The sequence below is a fragment of the Erpetoichthys calabaricus genome, chromosome 7, assembly GCF_900747795.2.
Source record: "Erpetoichthys calabaricus chromosome 7, fErpCal1.3, whole genome shotgun sequence".
NCBI lineage: Eukaryota > Metazoa > Chordata > Cladistia > Polypteriformes > Polypteridae > Erpetoichthys > Erpetoichthys calabaricus.
Window position 1 is genome coordinate 84,812,460 of NC_041400.2, and position 24,941 is coordinate 84,837,400.

Sequence of the window (24,941 nt, forward strand, 5' to 3'; positions counted from 1 at the left end):
TAACCACACTTGGTGCCGGAAATAAAAGACAAAGAGTAGGACAGCTGCTGTACAGGCTTTTAAATGTTTGAAGCGCCGCGTGAGATGCAGAATATGCAGCAGCTGCTTATCGAGCATGGATGAGGTAAACAAAACTGTATATAAATGAATCGATAAAAAAATTATCTAACTGTATCACATCAATGTATGAAATTAATCACAATTGTATCTAACATTAAAACCAGTAATTATAAAATTAATACGTATATCATGAAGTAAATACATACTAAATCACAAATTTAATGTAGACTCAACACAAAGGAATTTAAAAAAATGAATGTCATAGTTTAAACTTAAACAAAGACCTTAAACCTGAACTTTCAACAAAATACTACTTGAGCATACAACCTGAATTTGAATGCCTTCCTAAAAGGCAAGTGGAAAAGAAGGCAAAATGAAAACAAGACCAATATATTAATTATCAAACTGGCATAGCATATATATAAAAATTAAGCAACTGAAACACCTGTTGAATGTCAATGCGCTGCTGAAGACTGATTTAAGTGAAGGAATAAGCATCTCTTAAATGGGAATACTTTAAAACTTCTGTTAAAACTCTGCAAGTACTGTCATCACTTGGTCATCACTATAAAGATTTGATAATTGTTCATTTTTTTCCATTGGAGCGCCATGGAGGTAACAGTGAATTGTTCCTGGATCTTGATTTGAGAGAGGCATACTCATCAGATGGTCGACACCTGTCTGAGGAGCACGGAACTACCTAGAGAAGCCAACACAAAAGCAGCTCTGTTATCACTGTTTTGCAGACACAGCACTTAGAAAACACTTTAGCAGCCAGGAGGCATATTGGGGATCCATCTGCCTAGGTGCGTGTTCGCTTGCGACTCTCGCAGAGCCGAAGGACAGTGGGCATATGAGTTGCCTCTGACCTCGAGTTAGTGGAGGGGGGGTGGGGGCAGAGAGAGGACCACCTGTATGAAAGGGCAAAGGGACTAGCTAAGTGCTGTGTTTTTGAATGGCAATCTCCAAACTGTTTTTTTTTCGTTGCCCCCTGTCTCTGGCCTTTCAGACCATTTAGCACATCAAAGAGATTCAAGGCTTTTTGGTTGGTATAATCGTGGTGTGGCTTGTGATTTTCAGGGTTGAAAAAGTGTGCCACCACAGAAAGTGGTTGGAAAACACTACTCTATCTATACTATTACTCCTGCCATGCTGAAAAAGATCTCTGTAGCTTAAAAACTGACACAGTGCATTACTTGAATGGTTATGTTGCGTTCTTTGAATTAATTAGCTAAGATACTGCAAAACTGAATCATGGGTGATGCTAATCATTACACTTCTATTTCAGAGAATTTTGTCATTATAGTAGGGCAGTTAGTACTGTAAGATGGCTGGCAGACTGGTGATCGAGATACTAGACAGTTATTTTGGTTTTAGTGCCACTCAAAAATATGTTATTTAGCACTTAATGTGATATGACGCTGATTCGATCTTCTTACAGAAACACTTCTTACAGAAACACAAAGTAAAAAAGAGTGTAATTTTTACCTTTGCTACTTCTCTCTAGCATTAATAATAATAATAATACATTTTTTTTATACAAGGCGCCTTTCTGAGAACTCATGGACACTGAACAAACAAACAATAAATAAATAAATAAATAAAAGACACAATTATAAACAACTTAAAACATCAGAAAATCTAAAAATTAAAACCAAACAAAACAACTAAAATCAGAAGGAAAGAAGGCCATTTTAAACAGATGTGTTTTAAGTTTACATTTGAAGGATGAATATGCACCCCTCATAAACCCTCTCCCGATCCCCTTTCCTTCTACTCCCCTGCACCTATGTCAGTATGCATAAATCAAGAAAATGTGGTGTATCGTTATGAACTGCGTAATACAAACTGTTAAACCTTTAAATGAAAACTTTATTTGATACAATTTTTAAAGGTACACACTTATTTGTATTATTGTTTCTAGTAGTACTAGGGTGTTGTACCTTGTTAGCTATTATGCATGTAGTGAGAAGATAAGCAAAATTACACCTTTTATTGGCAAGCTTTCAAGTCAACTCAGGCCCCATGCTCAGGCAAAAAAAACAAAAAAAAAAACAAAATGCCGCCCTGACCAAAGCACTGTCTGAAGTGTTTGCTATGATATTTTTTAGCACTTTAAACAGGCAACATTAATTGCAAAAATGAATGCGTCAACTTTTCCAGGAATTCTTCTTCTTCTTTCGGCAACTCCCGTTAGGAGTTGTCACAGGGATCATCTTGTGCCAGATCTTCATGTCTTCTGCATCTTGCTCTGTCACACACATCATCTGCATGTCCTCTCTCACCACATTCATAAATCTTCTCTTAGGCATTCCTCTTGCCTGACAGCTCTGTCTTTAACATAATTTTCCCAATATACCCAGCATATCTTCTCTGCACATGTCCAAACCAATGCAATCTGGCCTCTCTGAAATTTGTCTCCCAGCCGTCCAACCTGAGCCGGCCCTCTAAGGTACTAATTTCTAATCCTGTTGTGAGCGCTGAAGTCGAAATCAACAACGGGAGTCTAAAACCAATTTTTAATAAAAAACAATTTCTTTATTCTTTTGTTCTTTATTCTTGGTGAGTAAAAAAAAAACTGTGAGACTGCCCTGTTGGAGAATGCGGGCAGACTGCAAAAGAAAAAACTGTGCCCCCTTTTATCACCTAGCTTGTTCATTTAGCTAAAGAGAGAACAGAAAAAAAACATAACAGTTCATTTTGAGGTCATCCATAGATTAGGGGACATCTTAAATTTATGACATAGGAGTACAGAAAAACAAACAGCAGTACCAGGCGCCTACATTATCTAAAGAATGTGCCCGTCTCAGTACAAACCCATTTTAAGCAGTTTTCTTAAAGTTCATTGCATTAGTTATAAAGAGATTACATTCTTTTAATTTTAGTATCTTCATTAGATTACATTTGTTTGATTAGATTAATAATTCTTATTTATTAATTCATAAGTAACTTGTTTTCTTATAATATTAAACAAGAGTAAAGAAAGATCACATTGAATTATAATATCACAGGGTGTTCTGTTAATATCAAGAGGTTAGCACTTTCACATAGAAAAATTAAATCAGTCTCATATTCTGTGTATAAACATAATTCATTTCCTACCTAAATGCAGATAAAATCATATAGAATTATAAAATCATATAGTTCTCTGCAGCATGATTAATACAAAATTCAGTCATTGGTATTTTGTGAGTTAAATACTTATAATCATCTGTGGTGGGCTGGCTGTCTGCCCGGGGTCTGCTTCCTGCCTTGCGCCCTGTGTTGGCTGGGATTGGCTCCAGCAGACCCCCGCAACCCTGCAGTTAGGATATAGTAGGTTGGATAATGGATGGATAGATGGATACTTATAAACATTACAGTTAATAATGTTTTTTCTGTGTTCTCACTGTCCATCCTCATCACACCCAATGCAAATCTTAGCATCATTAACTCTGCCACCTCCAGCTCTGTCTCCTGCTTTCTGGTCAGTGCCATAGTTTTCAAACCCATATAACAAAGCTGGTCTCACTACCATCCTGTAGATCTTCTCTTTCACTCATGCTGATAAACGTCTGTCATAAATTACTCCTGACACTCTTTTCAACCCATTCCACCCGGCCTGCACTCTCTTTTTCACCTCTCTTCCACAATCTCCGATACTCTATACTGTTGATCCCAAGTATTTAAACTCATACACCTTCACCAACTCTGCTCCCTGCATCCTCACTATTCCATTGACCTTCCGCTCATTCACACGTATTCTGTCATGTTCCTACTGACTTTCATTCCTCACTAGAGCATATCTCCACCTCTCCAGGGTCTTCTCAACCTGCTTCCTACTGTCGCTACAGATCATTTTGTCATCAGCAAACATCATAGTCCAAGGGGACTCCTGTCTAATCTCATCTGTCAACCTGTCCATCACCATTGCAAATAAGAAAGGACACAGAGCTGATCCCTGATGTAATTCCACCTCCATGTTGAATGTATCTGTCACTCCTACTGCAGGGCTTACCACTGTCACATTTCCCTCATACATATCCTGTAAAACTCTTACATACTTCTCTGCCACTCCTGACTTCCTCATACAATACCACAACTCCTTTTGAGGCACCCTATCATATGCTTTCTCCAGGTCCACAAAGACACAATGCAATTTCTTCTGGCCTTTTCTATACTGCACCATCAACACCCTCAGAGCAAACATTGCATCTGTTGTGCTCTTTCTTTGCATGAAACCATACTACTGCTCACTAATCATTACCTCCATCCTTAACCTAGCTTCCACTACTCTTTCCCATAACTTCATGCTGTGGCTGATCAATTTTATCTCCCTGTGGTTACTACAACTCTACACATCCACCTTATTCTTAAACATTGGTGCCAGTACACTTCTTCTCCACTCCTAATGCATCCTCTCACTTTCCAAGATTCCATTAAACAGTCTGGTTAAAAACTCCACTGCCATCTCTCCTAAACACCTCTATGCTTTCACAGGTATGTCATCTGGACCAATGGCCTTTCCATTTTTTATTCTCTTTATAGCTGTCCTTAATTCCTCCTTGCTAATCCATTGCACTTCCTTATTCACTATCTCGACATCACCCAGCCTTCTTTCTCTCTCATTCTCTTCATTCATCAGCCTCTTGAAGTACTCTTTCCATTTGCTCAACACACCCTCGTCGCTTGTTAGTATATTTTCATCTTTATCATTTATCATCCTAACCTGCTGCACATCTTTTCCAGCTCAGTCCCTCTGTCTAGCCAATCAGTACAGGTCCGTTTCTCCTTCCTTAGTGTCCAACCCTAAATTTAACCTTGTAGTCTTCCTTTTTCAACTTCCACCATTTAACCCTTGGCTCTGTCCTCACTGTCTTCCTCTTCTTGATCTCCACCATCATCTTACAGACCGCCATCCTATGCTGTCTAACTACATTTTCCCCTGCCACCACTTTGCAGACTTTAATCTCCTTCAGATTGACTCTTCTGCATAGGATATAATCTACCTGTGTGCATGTTCCTCCATTCTTGTATGTCACCCTATGTTAACATTTCCAGGAATAATATTATATATATATATATATATATATATATATATATATATATATATATATATATATATATATATATATATATATATATATATATACTAGCCAACCCGCGGTGTAACATACGCCGCATAATTATGTATTTATGGGTGAACACTTGCTGAACGACACAGTTGTCCAAATGGGGTGGGTTTGTGGATACCACTGTGAGTGAATGAAAAGATGGACCTCTGGAGAGAGCAACATACAATTGTCCGTGACTGAAAGTGGGATCGTCTGTGACGATGGAGGCCACGCTGGTGAAAGTTACTTCGTCGGTAGGGATAAGTTTCAGCACTTGTTCATTAAGGTGTAGTGAGTCTTCGTTGTTGACGCTTAATATAGCTTGCGTACTGAGTTGTTCCGGAGTCACAGTTGAGAAACACTTTTTTAATGTCTTTTAAGCACAGGGAAAAAAATTAACATGTGAAACATCCGTAATGTAATAAGCCACCAAGAAAAGTAACATTGCAACAATGCACGCTACGATCCGATCGCTGTAAACAGAAGTGAAAACAAAATCGAGGCCGGTGCATTCTTTAACTGCCTTGTAGCGCAATGGTAGTGCTGCTGTTTTGCAGTAAGGAGACTGTGGAAGATTTTGGGTTCGCTTCCCGGTTTCTCCCTGTGTGGATAGCGCTTTGAATACTGAAAACACCGGTATATCAATGTAATGAAGTATTATTATTCTTATGCGTCCAGCGCTCTCTCTCTCCCGTGCCTGTATGCGTGTGTGTGTGTCGCTCGCTCTCTCTCGCTCGCTGCACGTGTTCCTGCAGGCATACCAGTAAGTGAATGAAAAGATGGAACTCTGGAGAGAGCAACATACAACTGTCCGTGACTGAAAACTGGTTTTGGCAGATACATGCACATCTTTTTGAAAGTTTGGCCCTGTGCCTTATCAATTGTCATCGCAAAGGCAAATCTAACAGGAAATTGTCTTCGTGTTAAAGTAAAAGGCAAATTATCCGCGACAAACTGTTTTACACGCTGCATACCAACCCGCGGCATAGTATACGCCGCATAATCACGCCGCTGTTTTAATGTTTTTTAAGCAGAGGGAAAAAATGAACATTTACAAAATCCGTAACGCCGCTTTCAGTAAGTACAATGCACACGCGTTTAACTTGTCAGCCACTTTTTGCCAGCAGTCTTTTCTGGTTTGGGCTGCTTTTGCAGTGTTACCACTTGTGCATATTAAATCTTGAAATCCTTCGAGTAACTAATAAACTAACTAACACCCACCCAGCTTGTGAGAATAAAATGTGCCCGTTCTTTCATCATTTTGTTGCGGCCTATCAAAGACTTGCTGATCATGTATTCTAGATTCAATATACAGTGGAACCTCGGTTCACAACCATAATTCGTTCCAAACCTCTGGTCGTAAACCGATTTGGTCGTGAACCGAAGCAATTTCCCCCATAGGATTGCATGTAAATACAATTAATCCATTCCAGACCATACGAACTGTATGTAAATATATTTTTTTTAAAGATTTTTAAGCACAAATATAGTTAATTCTTACATCATAGAATGCACAGTGTAATAGTAAAAACATTGAATAACACTGACATAAACACCCAGGCTCCCTGCTCAGCTGCATGGCATGTGCAGTGCATGCGCAGGCCCTCTCTCTCAGCAGCACGCGAGCCTCCCCAGCCCCCCCCTCTCTCAGCAGCATGCGAGCCTCCCCAGCCCCCCCTCTCCCTCTCCCTCTCCCTCTCCCTCTCTTTCTCAGCAGCACGCAAGCCTCCCCAGCACCCCCCCTTTCTCTCTCTCTCTCAGCAGCACGCGAGCCCCCTTCCCTTCTCTCAGCAGCACGTGAGCCTCCCCAGCCCCCCCTCTCTCTCTCTCAGCAGCATGTGAGCCTCCCCAACCCCCCCTCTCTCTCTCAGCAGCACGCGAGCTTCCCCAGCCCCCCCTCTCTCAGCAGCACGCAAGCCTCCCCAGCCCCCCCTCTCCCTCTCCCTCTCTCTCTCAGCAGCACGCAAGCCTCCCCAGCACCCCCCCTTTCTCTCTCTCTCTCTCAGCAGCATGCGAGCCCCCTCCCCCTCTCTCAGCAGCACTCGAGCCTCCCCAGCCCCTACCTCTCTCTTTCTCAGCAGCACGTGAGCCCCCTCCCCCTCTCTCTCCCTCAGCAGCACGCGAGTCCCCACCCCCTCTGTCTCTCTGCTTCGGGCATTTCTCCCCTGTGTAGTGTGTGAGCGAGTGAGGAGAGAGAGAGAGAGAGAGAGAGAGAGAGAGAGCAAGCCAGTACGTTACAGTGAGCAAGAGCAGGCTCGAAGGCAATGTGTTCCTGTGGTATAGCGGGTCCATAGCTCCCCTTCAAAAGGCCATTTTTAATCAGGCGACTGACAGTAGTGGAGTCAGGCACAGAGAAGGTCAGCTGCAGAGAGAGCGTCTCGACTGTTGCAGGGCCTGAAGCAGGTGAGACGCTAATGAAAAAGAGGCACAGGGCTTATTGGTTTTTAAAGACTGCTTCCTTCATTGTGTTTTAATTTCAGTTTTAAAGGATTGCGCGGCTCTCTCTTGCGCTGCCTATGTGTGCCTCTGTCTCTCTCTGGCGTTGCCTCTCTGTGTGTGTGTGTGTGTGTGTGTGTGTGTGTGTGTGTGTGTGTGTGCGCCCCTCTGTCTCTCTGGTGCTGCATGTGTGTGCGCGGCTCTCTCTATCGCGCTGCCTGTGTGTGCCTCTGTCTCTCTCTGGCGCTGCCTCTGTGTGAACCAAGGTTCCACTGAGGTTGACTAATGAAAAGTCAACGTGGCTCAGAGCTGCAAGTATACTGTGGCACAGACAAACAGAAATGACGGCATGTTTCCCTTGGTGTCGCGTCCGAGTTGGTGGGCGTGGCTCTATGATTCTTTCGTCGTATCCAATGGTCTAAGAGTTGGTGGGCGTGGCTCCTTCCTGCGTGCGCCATTGGCGTCTTACTTGTCGGCGGTTTAGTGAATCCACGCCCCTTCCGGCGTGCTTTCCATGGTCGGCTACTTGTCTTCTGGCTTAGTGAATTATATATATATATATATATATATATATATATATATATATATATATATATATATATATATATATATATATATATATGCTGTATATGTGCATGTGTGTGTGTGTGTGTATATAGCTGCCAGTAAGTAAGGCAGGATCAAGTATGGGTCAGACACGTGCTAAAAGAAATCCCTTAGTCTAAAAAGGTTTGTTTTAAAAGGTTTAGAGAATTCTTAAAGAAGAGTTTTTACACACGTAGAATAAAAGGCAAAAAAAAAGAAAAATGTTTCTTTTTGTTAAACTTCAATTGTTAATATACCTAGAGATGAATTATTTCTCTATGCTTTATTTAACATTCAGTATTTTCTCAATGTACGGCTCTGCACATGCAACTGAGCATGTTTGAAACCAGTTTGAAACTATGTGCCTTCCATGCCTTACCTATGTCAAGGCAGGTCACTAACTGAGACTAACCTATTTTCAGAGGAGCAAGAAATATAGCAATATATCAATTCAATTCTGCTTGTGGGGGTTATAATAACCTCCCATAGACTATGCACTAATATATAGGTAAACATTTAATGTAACTTAAATAACTAGCAAATGGCTCTTACTATATATATATATATATATATATATATATATATATATATATATATATATATATATATATATATATATATATATATATATCTGCGGTGGGTTGGCACCCTGCCCAGGATTGGTTCCCTGCCTTGTGCCCTGTGTTGGCTGGGATTGGCTGCAGCAGACCCCGGGACCCTGTGTTCGGATTCAGCGGGTTGGAAAATGGATGGATGGATGGATATATATATATATACAGTACTGTGCAAAAGTTTTAGGCAGGTGTGAAAAAATGCGGTAAACATAGAATGCTTTCAAAAATGGAAGTGTTAATCATTAATTTTCATCAATCAACAAAATGCAGTGAATGAACAAAAGAGAAATCTAAATCAAATCAATATTTGGTGTGACCACCCTTTGCCTTCAAAACAGCATCAATTCTTCTAGGTTCACTTGAACACAGTTTTTGAAGGAACTCGGCTGGTAGGCTGTTCCAAACATCTTGGAGAACTAACCACAGATCTTCTGTGGATGTAGACTTCCTCACATCCTTCTGTCTCTTAATGTAATCCCAGACACACTCGATGATATTGAGATCAGGGCTCTGTGGGGGCCATACCATCACTTTCAGAACTTCTTGTTGTTCTTTACGCTGAAGATAGTTCTTAATGACTTTGGCTGTATGTTTGGGGTCGTTGTCCTGCTGCAGAATAAATTTGGGGCCAATTATACACCTCCCTGATGGTACTGCATGATGGATAAGTATCTGCATGTATTTCTCAGCATTGAGAACACCATTAATCCTGACAAAATCTCCAACTCCATTTGCAGAAATGTAGCCCCAAACGTTCAAGGAACCTCCACCATGCTTCACTGTTGCCTGCAGACACTCATTATTGTACCGCTGTCCAGCCCTTCGACAAACAAACTGCCTTCTGCTACAGCCAGATATTTCAGATTTTGACTCATCAGTCCAGAGCACCTACTGCCATTTTTCTGCACCCCAGTTCCTATGTTTTCATGCATACTTGAGTAGTTTGGCCTTGTTTCCACGTTGGAGGTATGGCTTTTTGGCTGCAACTCTTCCATGAAGACCACTTCTGGCCAGACTTCTCCAGACAGTAGATGGGTGTACCTGGGTCCCACTGGTTTCTGCTTGTGTCTTTCATCTGCTGCACTAAGTTTCCTTGGCTGACCACTGCGTCTACGATCCTCAACGTTGCCCATTTCTTTGTGCTTCTTCAAAAGAGCTTGAACAGCACATCTTGAAACCCCAGTCTGCTTTGAAATCTTTGTCTGGGAGAGACCTTGCTGATGCAGTATAACTACCTTGTGTCTTGTTACTGTGCTCAACCTTGCCATGATATGAAACTGTCTTCCACAACCTCACCTTGGTAGCAGAGTTTGGCTGTTCCTCCCCCAGTTTTAAGCCTCCTACACAGCTGTTTCTGTTTCAGTTAATGACTGTGTTTCAACCTACGTGTGACATTGATGATCATTAGCACCTGTTTGGTATAATTGGTTGATCATACACTTGACTATACTCCTACAAAATCCCTGACTTTGTGCAAGTGTACCTATAAGAATTGATGCTGGTTTGAAGGCAAAAGGTAGTAACACCAAATATTGATTTGATTTAGATTTTTCTGTTGTTCTCTCACTTTGCATTTTGTAAATTGATAACAATAAACAATCATTATTTATATTTCTGAAACCATTCTTTTTTTACAGCATTTTTTCACACCTGCCTAAAACTTTTGCACAGTACTGTATATATATATATCTATACTAATTAATAAAAGGCAAAGCCCTCACTGACTCACTGACTCACTGACTGACTGACTCACTCATCACTAATTGTCCAACTTCCCGTGTAGGTGGAAGGCTAAAATTTGGCAGGCTGATTCCTTATAGCTTACTTACAAAAGTTAGGCAGGTTTCATTTCAATATACTGTAATGGACGGCAGCTTGATGGCTGTGGGAGGCGGAGTTGAGTGTCACGTCATCACGCCTCCCACGTAATCACGTGAAAAGACTGTGAATGCAGTAGGGAGAAATGAAGGAAGAGCCGCAAACAGCGAAGAGCAAAAAATTCATTAAACAATTGAGAAGGGAGCGAGTGAAGCATACAAGCATGTTCATAAGGGAAACAAAGCACTGTGTAAAACGTAAGTTTAAATTAAGTTTATAGAAACGCTCCCGCTGCGGATTGCAATAACATATTCGCGAGATAAAAGTTTAATGAGAAGACACGAGGTATAAACGAACCACACGCCGTGGCGCAACGTTAGGGGCAACAGTTTCAACCATTCTATGATCTGCTTCTCGCAACTGAAAGACGGCACATGGCGGATGTTAGCCGACTTGCTGACCGCAACGTTAGGGGCTTCAACTCTGGCGCTGATGATAGAGATTCGATTCACGAGAGGGGATGCAGTGAGTGTGTATGCCTGATGAGCCCAGAATTAGGCAGAAACACGTGTCGCATACTCTTTGCATTATTTGAAAGTAAACTATTAAAACCATTCTATGATCAGCTTCTGGGAACAGAAAGAGGGCACGTGGCGGATGTAAGGCGACTTCCTGACCAACCACAAGCGTAACCTGGCAGGTAACCACCCATACAGTCAGATTGTGATTCAGAAAACGAATGCCATGAATGTAATTACCACGATCTACATACTGTCAAATAAACGAAACACACGCCGTAGCGCGACAGCTGTGAAAAGCGAGGTTCACAAAAAAACAGATCCTTAACAAATTGTTATTGGTATATTTTCGATCCGTTTAAAAAGGTTTTCTTTTCTTCTTAAAAAATTAAAAGCAGTACTTCGCAGCAACGAAGCGTGAGAATTTGGCTATATATATCTGCTTCTCGCAATTAAAAGAGGGCACGTGGCAGATTTTAGACGACTTCATGACCAAACATAAGTGTTACCTGCCAGGTAGGGTTACCACTTTTAATACAAAAAAATAAGGGACGCATACTGCAGTGGGTGCCACATCTCAGTGCCAACAGTTTGCAGACTCTACTTAAAAGACCCGCCCTCCTCACTGGACAGTTAAAAAGACCAATCAAACTAACGATGACATCAAGTATTACCCAATCAAAAGTAGGAAAGGAGGCATCTTCATAAAATGCGTGTGGGATGATTTGCATGAGACGCTGCTTTAAAAAAAATGATAAAAAAAATACGGGACAAATCCCGTCCCGTATTGATTCAAAACGGGACGCGCAATTTCATTCTCAAATGCGGCACGATTCCGTATTTTAAAGGACGGGTGGCAACCCTACAGTGCCAGGTAACCACCCATACAATCAGATTGTGATTCAAACTAGGAATGCAATGAATGTAATTACCCCGATATACATACAAGGCGAAAGTCTTGCAACATTCAAAGATGATGGTTTGGGATAAGTACACCATACAACATAAAAGAGCTTATGAAGCCTTGAACCGAAAAAAGCAAGATCTCAGAGATCGTAAAAAAAAAAAATAGGAGGTAATGTCGTTTTACTCGCTGTAGATTTTAGTCAAACATTACCAGTTATTCCACAAGGGAGACCAGCAGATGAACTCAACGCGTGTTTAAAATCCATGCTTCTCCCACGCTCGGTTATATGTCGCGTGTTCTCGGGTAGTACACCAAAAAATGTATACATTTAAGCATGTAATGGGCAAACAAAAAATGAGGTATACCCGAAGGCACTGCAGTAGTACTTAATGTAACTTTACTTCTTAAATGTTAATGTTTTACTGTTTAATAATTTATACGCTTCTTATATGCTGTTCAAATTCTTTTATCAAAATACCAGTGACAGCGCAATGCACGATAACATGGAGTGAATACAGCATACGCATCCGCCCACGGCCGCCCTGGTGTGCGCAGATAGGAGTTGATTCTACAATAAAATAAAATAAAGATAAAAAGAGTAATACAATCATCACCCATAAATAACACCGTTTCAATAACATAGAAATCAATATAAACAACATTAACATCATTATCATATGAGAATATGAAGTAATATATAAGAAGCACATTTCATATAAATATAAATTATTAAACAGTAAAATCTTCTTCTGTAATTTGCTACCGTGGCTATTTGTTTGTCTGTCCAGGATTTTAAATCACCTGTAGCTCGCAAACCGTTTCACCTATTGACTTGAAATCTGGTACACATATAGTACGTCACGTCTACTATCCGCTTTATGGGTGATGATTGTATTACTCTTTGTATCTTTATTTTATTTTATTGTAGAATCAACTCCTATCTGCGCACACCAGGGTGGCCGTGGGCGGACGCGTATGGTGTATTCACTCCATGTTATCGTGCATTGCGCTGTCACTGGTATTTTGATAAAAGAATTTGAACAACATATAAGAAGCGTATAGAAGCTCTTTTATGTTGTATGGTGTACTTATCCCAAACCATCATCTTTGAATGTTGCAAGACTTTCGCCTTGTATGTAGATCGGGGTAATTACATTCATTGCATTCCTAGTTTGAATCACAATCTGATTGTATGGGTGGTTACCTGGCACTGTAGGGTTGCCACCCGTCCTTTAAAATACGGAATCGTGCCGCATTTGAGAATGAAATTGCGCGTCCCGTTTTGAATCAATACGGGACGGGATTTGTCCCGTATTTTTTTTATCATTTTTTTTAAAGCAGTGTCTCATGCAAATCATCCCACACGCATTTTATGAAGATGCCTCCTTTCCTACTTTTGATTGGGTAATACTTGATGTCATCGTTAGTTTGATTGGTCTTTTTAACTGTCCAGTGAGGAGGGCGGGTCTTTTAAGTAGAGTCTGCAAACTGTTGGCACTGAGATGTGGCACCCGCTGCAGTATGCGTCCCTTATTTTTTTGTATTAAAAGTGGTAACCCTACCTGGCAGGTAACACTTATGTTTGGTCATGAAGTCGTCTAAAATCTGCCACGTGCCCTCTTTTAATTGCGAGAAGCAGATATATATAGCCAAATTCTCGCGCTTCGTTGCGGCGAAGTACTGCTTTTAATTTTTTAAGAAGAAAAGAAAACCTTTTTAAACGGATCGAAAATATACCAATAACAATTTGTTAAGGATCTGTTTTTTTGTGAACCTCGCTTTTCACAGCTGTCGCGCTACGGCGTGTGTTTCGTTTATTTGACAGTATGTAGATCGTGGTAATTACATTCATGGCATTCGTTTTCTGAATCACAATCTGACTGTATGGGTGGTTACCTGCCAGGTTACGCTTGTGGTTGGTCAGGAAGTCGCCTTACATCCGCCACGTGCCCTTTTTCTGTTCCCAGAAGCTGATCATAGAATGGTTTTAATAGTTTACTTTCAAATAATGCAAAGAGTATGCGACACGTGTTTCTCCCTAATTCTGGGCTCATCAGGCATACACACTCACTGCATCCCCTCTCGTGAATCGAATCTCTATCGTCAGCACCAGAGTTGAAGCCCCTAACGTTGCGGTCAGCAAGTCGGCTAACATCCGCCATGTGCCGTCTTTCAGTTGCGAGAAGCAGATCATAGAATGGTTGAAACTGTTGCCCCTAACGTTGCGCCACGGCGTGTGGTTCGTTTATACCTCGTGTCTTCTCATTAAACTTTTATCTCGCGAATATGTTATTGCAATCCGCAGCGGGAGCGTTTCTATAAACTTAATTTAAACTTACGTTTTACACCGTGCTTTGTTTCCCTTATGAACATGCTTGTATGCTTCACTCGCTCCCTTCTCAATTGTTTAATGAATTTTTTGCTCTTCGCTGTTTGCGGCTCTTCCTTCATTTCTCCCTACTGCGTTCTTTTATCTCGCAAATATGTTATTGCAATCCTTAACGGGAGCGTTTCAATAAACTTAATTTAAACTTACATTTTACACGGTGCTTTGTTTCCCTTATGAAGATGCTTGTATGCTTCACTCGCTCCCTTCTCAATTGTTTAATGAATTATTTGTTCTTCGCTGTTTGCGGCTCTTACTTCATTTCTCCCTATTGCATTCACAGTCTTTTCACGTGATTACGTGGGAGGCGTGATGACGTGACACTCAACTCCGCCTCCCACGGCCATCAAGCTGCTGTCCATTACAGTATATTGTCAAAAAAGAGGTTCCAGTTATGACCATTACGCGTTGAATTTCGAAATGAAACCTGCCTAACTTTTGTAAGTAAGCTATAAGGAATCAGCCTGCCAAATTTTAGCCTTCCACCTACACGGGAAGTTGGACAATTAGTGATGAGTGAGTGAGTCAGTCAGTCAGTGAGTCAGTCAGTCAGTCAGTGAGTCAGTGAGGGCTTTGCCTTTTATTAATTAGTATATATATATATATATATATATATATATATAATAAATGTGTATATGTGTGTATGTATATATATATATATATATATATATATATATATATATATATATATATATATATATAATATGTGTATGTGTATATATATATATATATATATATATGACAGCAACACTCATAACAATGACAACACAATTACATTGACAATCATGTTACGTTATTTTTAAAATGTTTCCTTTACTTTTTCATAACCTCTTTAACACACTACTTCTCCGCTGCGAAGCGCGGGTATTTTGCTAGTATATAATATAGTAAAAGAGGACTGATAAAGGACAGATAAAGATTTGGGGCAACACCACAACCCCAAAAACCCAAAGTAATGCAGAAAGAGACATGTCTGTAGACGCGAGTCTGAACATAAACTGCCCAAGATGACAACACCTACAGTTAAATACAGGCCAGGCTGGAAATGGCACGTCCATGTGAACAGATACTAGAAGTGACCTCAGAGATGGCAAGAGTGTCAGTGGTCTGATCTGTATAGGGAGGAAGAGAAGAGGAGTTAATATACAGTGCCACCCTATGGAATGGTGAAGAGCCTTTAAGCTGTCCCCAATGTGCACATATGTGACAGTGGCCCCCCACCTTGCCCAGACAGCTCTGGTGGGCAGCCCCAACTGTGAGGTTGTAAACCCAAGACAAAGCATCGGCGTTGGCATGGAGTGCACCCTGGTGATGAAGGACTTTAACACTGTAAGGCTGGAGGTCCAAAGAGCACTTGGTGACACACAGATTAGACTCCTTATGCAAAGCCATCCGCTGGAGGAGTGCATGGTAAGTGAACTCATGGCCAAGCAGGTAGCACCTCAGTTGGTTACTAGTCCATTTGATTGGCAAGGCTTTATGTGTCACCACCATATACCTGGTCTCTTGATCCAGCATGTTCTGGCTCAGGAACATGACAGGTTGTTCTACACCATCAACTCTTTGGCTCAGCACAGCATTGAGACCTGTGTCCAAAGCATCAGTCTGGAGAATAAAAGGAACAGAAAATCAGATAAAATAGGTACAGACATAAGGGCCTGTTTCAAGTCACTGAATGCCGCCTCTGTTTTAGTATTCAAGGCCACTGAATTAGGAATCTGTGAAGGTTGCTGTCCTCTCAGTGAAATGGGGAACAAACTTGTGGTAGTGCCCTATTATTTCCTAAGAAGGCTTCTACTTGACACGCTGTTTTTGGACAGGGCCATTTCATGATGGTATCAACCTTGGTGCACTGCAGATGTACCATAACTCTACCCACCCAGGATCCTAAATATTTGGTCTCTGTCAATCCAAAATAACATTTCTGCAAATTGATCCGAAGACCAGCTTCACTTAGTCATAATAGATGATGACGTCATAATGGTAGGCAGCACTGTAGGAATTGTGGAGACGTAGCAATTTATCCACCAGACACTGTAAAGTCGCTGGCGCCCTGTGCTACCAGTGACTACTAGAGATACTAAATACAGTTATTTCCTTAGCGGATTCTGTTAACAGAATTTCCAAGTACCCTTTCGTCATGCCAAATGTAGTCAAGAATTGAGATTTACCAAGCCATTCAAGGAGTTTGTCTATATGGCGCCAAATAAAATTCAAACAGGGAAACTTGGTTAAGGACACAGAAGTCATTGCAAAAGTGCAAACTTCTGTCTGGCTTTGAGACCAATATACAAGGAGTAGACTAGGCACTAAAACTTTCCTAAATCTCACCAAGGTCCAGCATTTGTTTGATCTCAAGGTTTACTTCTGCATGTTTTGTCTTGGGTGGAGGTATGGGTGTTCTCAAACGATTACCCCTGGCTCTGTAATGACATCATGATCAATCAGAGAGGTTCTACTGGGTCTCTCATTCACCACTTCCCAGAGAGATAAGACTGCTGCTTCAAGCTCTTATCGCTGTTTAGGTGTAAAATTGGAACTGAGATTAAGGTAATTTTTGTGGGAAAAGATAAACCAAGGTTGTCCAGAGTAGGCTGCAGCTTGTGTATTACTAAGGAAATGATCTAAATAGAAAATTCCTGTCAGGAAACTACTATTTACATGTTTCAGCAGTGTTTTCAGTTATAAATGGGACATTCAGACATATTTAAATGTATCACAGTGCATTTACAAGGCTAAAAAACACTTAATTTGACATGTAGTGCTATATCATGTGTATTACTGAGAAAATTATCTAAACAGTAAAGTTCTGTATGAAAGTACTATTTATATGTCTTTTCACCTTAAAGTTTTAACAGACCATTTAATTATACTTGAAAGATCACAATGCATTACAAGTTTGAAAAACACTGAATGTGAAATAAAGTGCTGCCAATAGTGTTATCAGTTAGAAATTAATCTAAACCAATGTTTACCAACTTTGGTCTGGGGACACCCTGTGGATGCAGGTTTTTGTTCCAACCAACTTCTGTTTTTAATTGGACTCCTGAGCTAATTAAGTGATGTGTTATTTCCCAAGTTCTATGTTTTGGGAACAATATAGAAATTAGAAAACTAAATTTGGTAAAATATATATATATATATATATATATATATATATATATATATATATATATATATATATATATATATATATATTAAAAGTTTACCAAGCAGTTATATGGGAATAATGTATTTTTTTCTTTTTAACAATATTTTCATCTTGATTTTCATTCTACTTTTCTAGGCGTTCTAATTGTTTAATTAATCCATTATTTACTAATTAGTGGGTCTGATGCTAAAGTAGTTGCAGCCTTTGATTATTCAGTGTTGTTTGCCAGCATGTCTGCTCTGCTAATTTTTAATTGTCATTAATAAGATACAAGGAAGGGGGGAAAAACTGCACAGAGAAAGGGTAAAATATAATGAAATCAACAAGAGAGTTAAGCATTTAAATCTATAGCAAAAGCAGAAATATTTATAAATGTCTTATAAATGTAAAAATCATGCTGCTGTGCTTTGCTGAATGTAGAATAAAAGAAAAATAATACCAGCTAATTAAATGAGATCAGTGTTATCAGGTGTTGTCACTGATTAGGAAAAGTAAAGTTCTGTTAGGGCGGCACGGTGGCGCAGTGGGTAGCGCTGCTGCCTCGCAGTTGGGTGATCTGGGGACCTGGGTTCGATTCCCGAGTCCTCCCTGCGTGGAGTTTGCATGTTCTCCCCGTGTCTGCGTGGGTTTCCTCCGGGCGCTCCGGTTTCCTCCCACATTCCAAAGACATGCAGGTTAGGTGGATTGGCGATTCTAATTTGGCCGTAGTGTGTGCTTGGTGTGTGGGTGTGTTTGTGTGTGTCCTGCGGTGGGTTGGCGCCCTGCCCAGGCTTGTTTCCTGCCTTGTGCCCTGTGTTGGCTGGGATTGGCTCCAGCAGACCCCCGTGACCCTGTGTTCGGATTCAGCGGGTTGGAAAATGGATGGATGGATGGAAGTTCTGTTAGGAAACTGGTGTTTATATGTTGCAGCAGTGTTTTCGCTTAAATGCAACTGTAGAAATTTGTGTAATGCAGTATTTCATTGAAACACAATGTGTTTCAATGCTGAGAAAAGTACATTTGAAATGTGGTTCTGCAGCTTGTGATTGACTTAGAAAATAATGAAAACAGTGAAGTTACATTAGAAAAACACTATTTATATGTTGCAGTAGTGTTAACCTAGATCAATCAACAGTGCATTCAGTTATACTTGAATGTATCACAGTGTGTTACAAGGCTAAAAAACACTGAATGTGACATGTTAGTACTATAGCATGTGAATCCCTGAGAAAATTATCTAAACAGTAAAGTTCTTTTTTGAAAGTACTATTTATATATTGCAGCAGTATTTCACCTTAATGGGTCTATAGAACGTTCAGTTATACTTGAATATATCACAAAGCAATACAAGGCTGATAAACACATAATGTGAAATATATTGCAGCCAATAGGGTTTCAGGCAGAAATGAATTACATTTGAAATGTAGTACTAAAGCTTGTTTATCACTATGGAAATGGTCTAAACAGGAAATTTATTTTAGGAAACAACTATTTATATGTTTTAGCAGTATTTTGACCAAAATGGATTAACAGGACTTTCAGTTATGCATGCTAGTGCTATAGCTTGTGTATCACTTAGAAAATGGTCTAAACAGTAAAATTCTGTTATGAAAGTACTATTTATATGTTGAAGCAGTATTTTCACCATAATGCAAATATATAACTTTTGAGTTATACAGTACTTCAATGTAGCACAATGCTTTTCAAAGCTGAAAAAACTGCATTTGAAGTTTAGTGCTGCAGCTTATGATTCACTAAGGAAATGATCTAAACAGTAAAGGTCGGTTAGAAAACTACTCTGTAAACCAGAATAAGTAAAAAAAAAAAATTAGGCAATAAATTGACACAAAAAATTGACTTAATTAACTTTTCAGTTAATTTTTTTGACTTGACTTGCTTTAATATTAACAAAATAGTATAATAAAAATACAAAACATACACAGATATAGTGCAAGAGGTTACATAAGGGAGCATAACCTTCTTCAAACTGTAACTCTTTTTAGCAAAATGCAGTCTTACTTCTTATGACTACTTCTGACATCCGGGTCAGATCAAATGCTCAGGATGAGAGGACCTTGGAATAATTCATTGTAACAAAATGCAAATCACTTCTAAAAATTTAGACAACTTTACATTCTTTGAGGCATTCATTTTAAATATTAAAACAGATTCCAACACAATTATAGTGCTAGTCTACAGACCACCAGAGCCATATTCATTGTTCATGACTGAATTTAGCAACCTACTATCTGATTTGGCTATAAATTATGATCATGTAGTACTGATGGGGGATTTTAATGTACACATTGATGTGGAAACAAACACTTTTAGCAAATGTTTTACTTTTTTGTTAAATTCAGTAGGATTTTGTCAGATTGTCTAAGGTCCAACTCATAATCATAACCACACATTAGATTTAATTATAACTTACAAAGTTGAAATTCAAAATTTAAATATCACTCCATTAAATGAAGTTATTTCCGATCACTACTTAATTACATTTGATTTAGTCCTGCCCTTGTCAACACACTCCCAGATTAAAACAAAGACAGTGCGACATCTAGATTGTAATTCTGCTTCAAAATTTATAGATACTTTGAGTAAGTCGAGTGTAACTGAGGAAAACCATTCAGATCAGTTAACATCAAATGTAAACATGGAAAACAATTTAGATCAGCTAACATCACATTATAATGTGACCTTGAGAGATGCTCTGGACACAGTGGCTCCCCTTAAAACAAAAGTGATCAAAGCACATAGAAGCTCTTCCTGGTTTAATGAAAACACTCGAGCTCTTAAATTAGAGTGTTGAAAACTGGAGCGCAGATGGAGAACAACAAAGCTACATGTCTTTCAAATTGCATGGACAGAGAGTGTTAATAAATATAAAAAAGCCCTCTTTAAAGCTCGCTCAGAATACTATTCTACATTAATAGATAACAATAATAAAAATCCTCGGGTACTGTTTAGAACAGTGGCTAAATTAACAAATGGAAATTCAGATCAACAGTGCAAAATACCAAGATATTAGCAGTACAGACTTTATGAACTTCTTCAATAAGAAAATTAAAAATATAAGATCCCAGGTCTCTGCATCACACTACAAACCAAATACTGGCTTAGCAGACCCTGTCTCACATTGCATTCAGCATTTTAGTAATTTTAATCCTGTAACTGAGCAGGAAGTCTTAAGTTTAATTTCTAAAATGAAGCCCACTACTTGTTCCCTAGATCCAGTGCCAACAAAACTAGTAAAAAGTGCAATGAATGTTCTTGCAGCACCTATTCTAAACATTATCAGTAGTTCATTATTGCATGGCACAGTACCTGATACACTAAAAGTGTCAGTCATTAAACCATTACTTAAAAAGTCAGACCTAGACCCACACATGCTAAATAATTATGGGCCTATTTCAAATCTACGGTTTCTCTCTAAAATACTAGAAAAAGTAGTCACCAATCAGCTTCAGTCACACCTTACGCATTACAATTTATTTGAGACATTCCAGTCTGGTTTTCACACTGGTCATAGTACAGAAACGGCACTAACGCGGGTTGTAAACAACATTCTGATATCCTCCGATGAAGGAAACTCCACTGTAATTATGTTGTTGGACTTAAGTGCAGCATTTGACACCATCAACCATTCTATTTTACTACACAGGCTAGAAAATGATGTTGGGCTTACAGGCACCGTGCTCGCTTGGTTTAGTTCTTATTTTTCAAATCGATTCCAATATGTACAGAAATGTGCTGACAGTACTCCATCATTATACACAGAATTTCAATATGGTGTCCCGCAGGGCTCAGTACTGGGACCTTTACTGTTTTCACTTTACATGCTTCCACTGGGATCTATCATTAGGAAACATAATGTTAATTTTCACTCGTATTCAGATGACACCCAGTTATACCTCTCATTTAAATCAGATGAAGTTTCTCCGATGTTGTCTTTAATTAGTTGTGTTAGCGAATTAAAGCAGTGGATGAATGAGAACTACTTGTCTTTAAATACAGATAAAACAGAGATGTTAATTGTTGGAGGGAATCACGCTGATCATAACAATATTTTGTCATCATTTAACTCAGTTGGAATCCCAATTTTAATTTTACTGAATCAGCCCGCAATCTAGGAGTTATCTTTGACACTAGCATGTCATTTAAAGCGCATATTACAAAGTTGTCCAAATCATGTTTCTTCCATCTTAAAAAGGTTAGGAAATTAAGGCGCTTTCTAAATAAACAGGATTCTGAGAAATTAATTCATGCGTTTATCTCTAGTAGGATTGACTACTGCAATGCAGTGTTCACTGGATGTTCAAACTGTTCTTTATACAGCCTCCAGTTAATCCAAAATGTGGCTGCAAGAATTATTACAAGAACAAGAAAATACGAACACATAACTCCAGTTCTTAAATCCTTACACTGGTTCCCGGTTAAGTTTAGGGCGGATTTCAAAATCGTTCTTTTAACATATAAAGCATTAAATGGCCGAGGTCCAGCTTACTTGTCTGAACTTATCGTGACTTACAAACCAGAGCGCACATTAAGATCTCAAGATGCTGGTCTGCTTATGGTTCCAAGGATTAATAAAATAACAATGGGAGGTCGAACTTTTAGTTACAGGGCCCCTAAACTGTGGAATGGTCTGCCTGCTACTATAAGAGATGCCCCTTCAGTCTCAGCTTTTAAATCCCGGCTGAAGACTCACTCCTTCAGTTTAGCATATCTTGACTAGAGCTGCTGATTGTTAATCATTAGCACTAAAAACATAAGTAACATGATAATTAGAATTGGATACTAACCCTCACCTATTCTGTTTCTCTTCTCGGTACTCAAATGTGGCACTTGGTGCCACGGCCCACCTGCCAAGTTGTTTTGCCTGCCTAAGGTAAAGTCATCCCTGATGGAGGATCGCAGGAATCGTGAGAAAGAGGGATCCTTTCATCGGATTGGCTGGCCCAACACTGTTTCAGCCGTGGAATGGCCAAATGGGGGAGGCAGCTTGATGGATGAGGTCTCCAGGAGTCTAAAATTATCTAAATCTTAGTATGTGATATCATCTACTGTTAAATTCTGCTCCGTACTTCTAAAAAATTTTTTATTTTTTTATTGAGGATTTCTTCTGTTCTGTGTATTGTATTGTGTTGTATTGACCCCCTTCTTTTGACACCCACTGCACGCCCAACCTACCTGGAAAGGGGTCTCTTTTTGAACTGCCTTTCCCAAGGTTTCTTCCATTTTTTTTCCCTACAAGGGTTTTTTTTGGGAGTTTTTCCTTTTCTTCTTAGAGAGTCAAGGCTGGGGGGCTGTCAAGAGGCAGGGCCTGTTAATGCCCATTGCGGCACTTCCTGTGTGATTTTGGGCTATATAAAAATAAACTGTATTGTATTGTATTGTACTTCAGAAGTACAATTTGTGCAGTTATGCTACAGATTTGAACAATTTACAGACTGAAAGACAATTTAATGCTTACACATCTTAGGCTTCCCCTTATCTCATTATGAATATTGGATATGAGATGGTTTACCAAGTTAATAAACTGTACAATGACACCACCAAAGGGGTGACCAATAGGCAACCATGAAGTAGTGCATGCTACTTGTAAAGCTTAGTGCAAATACATTACATACATGTTACATGCTTCCAAGTTCAACAAAATGGTTTGTAACAAAACTGAGCTTAGTACATTGATTCAAACTCAACAATTGCAATGAGATTAACTGAAACAGGTGCAGGTCTCCACTGCACGTGCCACAATGCTGTGCCCTGGCCTTGATACCGGTTAGCACTCAAAGCTTCTGCGTTGCAATTTGTATGTTCCGTACAAACCACCACAAAGGAGTAATGCAACAACAATGGATTCCTTTATTTTTCAAAGTTTTTTAATTAACAGACTGAACTGAAATGTTAAAACAGAGAATATAAAAGGAAATTCCTCCTCCTCCTCCTCTCACAGTAACACAATGAACACTGCGACTGCAATGCTAATATACATATTCATGGACCGCTCAGTATACAAATACAAGAAAATATAAATAACATACCTGAAATGAAATCATAAAAAGAAATGACTGTCTGCGGTGGGTTGGCACCCTGCCCGGGATTGGTTCCTGCCTTGTGCCCTGTGTTGGCTGGGATTGGCTCCAGCAGACCCCCGTAACCCTGTAGTTAGGAATATAGCGGGTTGGAAAATGGATGGAAATGACTGTTACAGCGCTGAAATTCCTCCTATTAAAGAAAAAAAAACATGCGGAAAGGCCATTGAGCGCTCACATTAACACATAACCAAAATTAATAGAAAAACATTAAAAACATTTCAAAACAACAACTGTACACTACGAAGATCATATTGCTATTACTGTCAAATACAAAAAAGTTTAACAAGCAATTTAAAATAATTTTATAATTATTAATAAATTTAAAATAATCCCCTCCTTTAACCGCCACCTTATCGTGGTGGAGGGGTTTGCATGTCCCAATGATCCTAGGAGCTCTGTTGTCTGGGGCTTTATGCCCCTGGTAGGGTCACCCAAGGCAAACTGGTCCTAGGTGAGGGATGAGACGAAGAGCAGTTCAAACCTCCTATGATGAATGAAAACTTTGGATGGCATTTTCCCTTGCCCAGACGCGGGTCACAGGGACCCCCCCTGGAGCCAGGCCTGGAGGTGGGGCTCAATGGCGAGCGCCTGGTGGCCGGGCCTGCACCCATGGGGCTCGGCCGGGCACAGCCCGAAGAGGCAACGTGGGTCCCCCTTCCCATGGGCTCACCACCTATGAGAGGGGCCAAGGAGGTCGGGTGCAGTGTGAGTTGGGTGGTGGCCGAAGGCGGGGACCTTGGCGGTCCGATCCTCGGCTACAGAAGCTGGCTCTTGGGACGTGGAATGTCACCTCTCTGAAGGGGAAGGAGCCTGAGCTAGTGCGCGAGGTTGAGAGGTTCCGGCTAGATATAGTCGGACTCACCTCGAAGCACAGCTTGGACTCTGGAAGCAATCTCCTTGAGAGGGGCTGGACTCTCTACCACTCTGGAGTTGCCCCCAGTGAGAGGCGCCGAGCGGGTGTGGGTATACTTATTGCCCCCCAACTTGGAGCCTGTTCATTGAGGTTTACCCCGGTAGACGAGAGGGTAGCCTCCCTCCGCCTTCGGGTGGGGGGACGGGTCCTAACTGTTGTTTGTGCGTATGCACCGAGCAGCAGTTCAGAGTACCCACCCTTTTTGGAGTCCCTGGAGGGGGTGCTAGAGGGCATACCTTCTGGGGACTCCCTCGTTCTGCTGGGATACTTCAATGCTCACGTGCGCAATGACAGTGAGACCTGGAAGGGCGTGATTGGGAGGAATGGCCCCCCCGATCTGAACCCGAGCAGTGTTTTGTTACTGGACTTCTGTGCTCGTC